Here is a 5986-nt window from a genome sequence, read left to right on the forward strand (position 1 = left end):
GAGAGAGAGAGAGAGAGAGAGAGAGAGAGAGAAAATTAAGGATCAGCATTATTAATATAAATTATAGTGCATGGATTTTGTCATCTGTATCTAAATATATAAAATAGTATCTAAATAGTATATAAAAATGAAAGAAGGAGAGACCACTAATTTCCATCTTTTTCTAACGTCATTATATCGTTGAATAGAAAGATTGGCTGTCTTCGCTAGAGCTCTAAATATATCTACTTACAAAGTAGCGCAATTTTTTGATCTAACCGAATGCGGACACTTTTCTATTGATTATTTTGACAGCTATTTTTTACCTGATAATTTATGATTTATCTCATTCAATAAGTAATAAGTAAACTTAATCAATGATATAAATAAATAAATAAATAAGCTTATTAATTCTTTAATATGATATTAAGGCTGTGGTCAAAGTCTACAAATGCTTTGAAGCGTTTGATGGACCAATTAGAAGAAAGAATTTTACAAACTGATTCAATTAAAAAACGCTTCAAAACGTTTGCAACATCATATTAACCGTACTCTAAGTTATTAAATCAAACATGACGGACCTTTGTCCTACTCTGGTACCTCTAGAGCTTTACATCTTCCTTCGCATCCTATCTCTCTCATTTTTTAGATCAATTGTTGTAAACACACGAATTACGAAGTCATGTCTTTCTTTATGTCTTTGATATGAATAATAATACAATACTGAATACATGAAGAAATTCATTGATCACACTCATTTTTGTTACTTATTTTTAACTATATGCGATTCAATTAAAGATTATATATATATATATATAAAATATCAGTATTTAATTTTTTGCGCACGTACTCTCTAAATCTAAATCAGTGGATAATTACTATGATTAGCCAAATATGCCACTGATAATTAATAAATAAAATGTGAGATCTCTAACCTATTTAATTTTTATGTGATCTAATTAACCTTGTTAGTGTATAAATTTAATAAATATTAGGTGTGAAAAAAAGTTCGTGGCGTTTTTCCCGTTAGATGGCATTAAAAAAATGCCACAATTCATATTAGGTGTTTCCCACACCTAATAGCAAAAATGGATTTACATTGAAAAATGGATTACATAAGTTCTAAGACTTCACGGAAAATTCCATTCTTTCATGAATTACAACGCTTCCACATTTTTTATATTGTAAATGCAAAGTTTTTTATGTTGATTTTTTGTTTAATATTAAATTATATTTATTTTTTAAATATGATTTTTTTTTATATAAGCGCTTTATTTATATTAACTTTATCAATAAAAAAATAAATATTGAATTGAATACTTTATTTCCACTCGGGATTACAATTATATATAATATTAACAATATTGACTCATACATCTATACGTATAACTTACAATAAGAAAAGAATATCTAAAAACGAAAAATGTTACAGTAGATAAGTTAACTGAAATTAAAATTGTATCAACTACAGTAAATTTATAAAATAAAGCTGTTGGCGATCTTGTTGAGCGCACGAAAATCGTAATGGCGTGACCAGGCGATCACCGTCCGAGCGTTTCCCGCGGAATTGCTACGTCGAGGAAAAAAACTACTCGGTCAAAAAAATGCGAATTTCTCTGCTTTTCAAATTTTATTGAACAGGCTTCGAGCGCGGGCGAACATGTTTACAGCAGATATGAAAGGATCGTAGCGGTAGTACGGCGATGACCTTTCACGAGACGAGTCGCGTGCAGAAGACAAAAACAACAGTTTGTTTTGTTGCCACGATCTGATATTATTTTTTTTAATCGATTACGTGTGACGCATGCATCGTTTAGCAATCGACATCTCGATTCATCGATTTTTCATAGATGCGATTTCATAGAGGCCATAATTAGAGGTCATGAATCACAAAGATATCGAACAAAAGCGAAAAGGTATTAACACATTTTTTAAATATTTTAATTTTATTACAAATGTTTTTTTATGTTTCTTTAATTAAAATTTTAATTCTCCGTAGAAATTATTTGGGAATTACAGCTCATTGGATTAATTTTCTCAAACCTTACAAAGAATTGCATTAACTTGTTGGAGAATGAAAGAAAGCACACATATGATACTTTGACAAAAACTATATTATTTCCGTATTTTTTAAATATAATACATAATCCAATCTCGTACAACTTACAATAAGAAAAAAAATATTTTCTTATATATTTATAAATAATTGTTTTGAAATAATTGTTTTGAAAATAATGCTGGAAATATTAATCCTAAAGAGACCTGTAAAAATGTAATCTCTTACAGTCAATGCAATTTTTTCCAAGTATAATATTACAGCATATAATTTCAAGAAACGTTCTATAGATACTCAAAGAATTTTCCTATGTTTTAAAAACATGCTAAGACATTCCTTAGATATAAAGTGTGTTGTGTGAATCATTTTATTTACTTTTTATTACGCCTTATATAAGCGAAAATGCAAATAAAACAGTTTGTCATCAGAGCCGAAGATCTTTACAGCATTCGCATTACACACACACAAATTCAATATATAAATAATACATTCAAAAATAATTTATTATTTATTTGCATAATTTGAATATCATATGATGAATTAAACATAATATTATTATGCATGTTTGCATTAATTTGATCTCATATCGATCTTGCTACATAATAATAATATTAATATTTTAATATTTATAATATTAATATTAATATTTTGCTAAAATCTTTCATCAAGTATCTTATCTAATCTTACAATTTATAAATAAAAAGATAACAGTTGCAATTATGATCTATGTCGCAAGGAATATATTGATATATGGAAAGATTTTTGAAATGTCTAAAAATTTAATTAAATACAGTTTCGAAATAATTTTGTTGAATAATCATAATAATTATACTCAATCTAGTTGCTAGAATGTCAAACTTTTTTGCATTATTCAGTGTTTGAATTTTCTACAATTTTGATGACTCAACAAAATTATTTTCAGATCTGTATCCAGTTAAACTTTTAGGTATTTCAGCAAATCATTCAACTACAAACTAATAATTTTCTAATATAGATCTAACTGAACTGTTTTTATAGATAAAGAATTGCATAAATATTTGATGATAACAACAATTTGCACGCAATGCATGTAAAATTATGTTAATACTTACTGTGCTACTCTTCACGTGCTTCTGTTGTTATGAAATCTTCCCAGAGAAATAAACGCGTGCAGAAGTTTCTGTAAAGACGGAACTGAATTTGCGAGTGTGACCATGTACCGCAACGTTTTCGAAAAGAGAAGAAAGAGAAGAAAAACTATATCGATAAAAGGATTATATCGAAGCACGAGAATGTTGGGTGTGAAACCTATTTCGCGAAGCACCAGTCGACAAACTGAGGCCGCACGACCATCACGGGGCCTTATATCTCTTACGATCGAACACTTCCATGAGCAGGTTACCCATATTCCATCGCGCTTTAACTATCCCCATGGAGAAAGAAAGGAGAGTGAAGACGCTTTGTTCGTTTATGTGTTTATATGGTTTTGTTACTCCCCACCTCAACTAATTCGTCCAAATTCCTCCTGAGTTGAGTGCCTATAATCATAGCTGTCATATAAAAAAATACAGAGGTATATCAATGCAAATTTACGATTTGCGCACAAAGTATAATGGTAGCAATTAAATTACAATTGATTGATACTCATTTACAGAATAATTACAGAATATTTAAAGAAAATATATATGGCAATTGGATGTACATAATATTGGAATTATTTTTTATTCAATTTGTGGTTTTGCGATCTCCGATTTATTACAAGAAAATTCCAATCGAGTTTGGAATAATACGTGTACATTTTAATTTAATATTAATTTAATATTATTTCTTGAAACTTGTTTATTTTTAAAAGAAAGTATTTTTCATAGATATAATAAGTGATTGCTCATTCTCTGTTTCTACTGATCTTATTATCTATGCTTTGTCAGAAAGAAAATACAATATTGAAGCGTAATGTATATTTATGTCTATAATATTTTTAGAAAATTCCACAATACTCAATTTAAAAGAAGATATTTTCAAAAAATTTTATGTCGTTTATTATGAGCTGATTATGCATGAAACATTATTCTTCATGGACACTTGTAATCGTTATGGAAAAACATTTTTTTAATCATCGTTTCTCAACGCTTTTGTTCTACTTGGGTTAATTATTTTATTCTTGATTTTTTTTGTAAATCAGAAAACTAATTGTTCCAATAGTTAATTATAATGCAGCATTGACGAAATATTGATAAAAAAATATTTTATTTTTATTTTTTTTTACTTTTATTTTTATATTTGTATCATGATAATTTCTAAAAATGTTGAATTATAGTTTCGACAAATTAATTTTTTAAGTGTAACATATTGATATCAAAGATATCTTTTTTTGCGTAAAAGCATGTTTAGGAAGAAAGTAAATTTTTTTTAATATTTAATTGAAAATTATTTTAAAAAATTAATTTTTAATTAGTCTCGCGAAGTACTACCACAGTCCCAGATTAATTTGTTTAACAGCATGTATATTTTCACTGACTAACTGAAAGTTAAGTTAAACGTATACTTTGTTTTATGTATAAAAACTAATGAACAAAAATTAATTCATAAATTGAATAAATTAAATAAATTAAATTAATCTAATTACTTTTGAATAAATTGTTTTGTATTTACATAATAATACTAGATTTTAGTGACCAAGATTTTCTAATCAAGTACATTTTGTGTATTTTGCATGCTTATTAAGAATGATTATCTAATTTTTGTCAAAAATAAGTCATGATATGCATACAATATATTTGACAATAAGTTGATTCCTTATTTTTTATTCTTTATGAATGCTATTAATCTTATCTAATCTTATCTTTCGTAAAGATTATATCAATGTACGACGATATATTTTTTTATGTTAATAAAAAATAGGGTAATTCCGGCAAATACGCCGCACCGGAATTTACGCCGCAGAAGTCGGAAAAAATAGAAAGAGTGGAGGTAATTTTCCCGCAACTACTTTATTACATATTATGTATATATATACATATATATATACATATATTAGTATTGTGTTATGATTTCAACTTCTTGTTGTTAATACTAATGAAATTATTATAAGTTGAATCAATTTGTCACTGTAATAAATAATGCCATCATAAATTATAATTCTAAATCATAAATTTACATAAAATGATTACATGCATGCAGAAGATTTAGTAGTTATTTTATGATACATACGTGTAGTGGAATAGTAAAGTATGTTGTGTAACAAAATACAAGTGCTTTACTTTCGTATTCTTTGTTTAATTTGTTGTCTTGTCTCCCTGTTTGAAATATACAGCATTTTTAGCGAGCGGGATTTACATATATGTCCAAAACATACAAAGTGCGCAGATTGAATTCAGCATGCACTAATTGCAATAAACACATTATATGAAATATGTACCTTATGTCATAACACTTGTAATATGTAGGAAAATTGTAATTATTATTTATTACTTCATATATATATTTACCATTCTTATTCCTTAATAAAACTTTATAAACACATTTTATAAGTTATTGTATCATTATACATTCTTATTTATAAGCACTATTTATAAATTTTTCATGAGCCGTACATCCTCCTCCCCTTATGAGCCATATGTCCCACCTCTATGGGATATATGATAAAAATGCAAGGATTTCAAAAAGTTTATTTTTTAATATGAAAAATAAATATTTCGGATTTCTACTATTTTTTCATAATACTAGACAGACAAAGCTTTTACTGATATAGTTTACTATAAATATAATAAATAATACTTAATAAATTAAGTTTTTGATAGATGCGAGGTATATACCGGAGTTATCCTATTGTCCTGAATGTGTTCTATCACGATTTGTGTAAATTTATACGTAAAAATTTATACGTATTCAAATCACATATTTAAATTAAAATATGCAATGACTGAACTTTACTTAAATACTAATTATATTTAAATACAATTTCCTTTTGTG

General features: G+C 26.8%; 1 protein-coding gene across 1 annotated transcript in view; it reads right to left on the reverse strand.

The window, feature by feature from the left end:
* LOC108693290 (elongation of very long chain fatty acids protein AAEL008004-like) overlaps positions 1-3508 on the reverse strand; it is a 15255-nt gene extending 11747 nt beyond the window's left edge. The window contains exon 1 of the mRNA XM_018202161.1: positions 3127-3508. The gene's annotated coding sequence lies outside the window, so the exon portion shown is untranslated. The remainder of the gene's footprint in view (positions 1-3126) is intronic.
* Positions 3509-5986: the final 2478 nt, after the last annotated feature.

The sequence above is a fragment of the Atta colombica genome, unplaced genomic scaffold (assembly GCF_001594045.1).
Source record: "Atta colombica isolate Treedump-2 unplaced genomic scaffold, Acol1.0 scaffold9, whole genome shotgun sequence".
Lineage (NCBI taxonomy): Eukaryota > Metazoa > Arthropoda > Insecta > Hymenoptera > Formicidae > Atta > Atta colombica.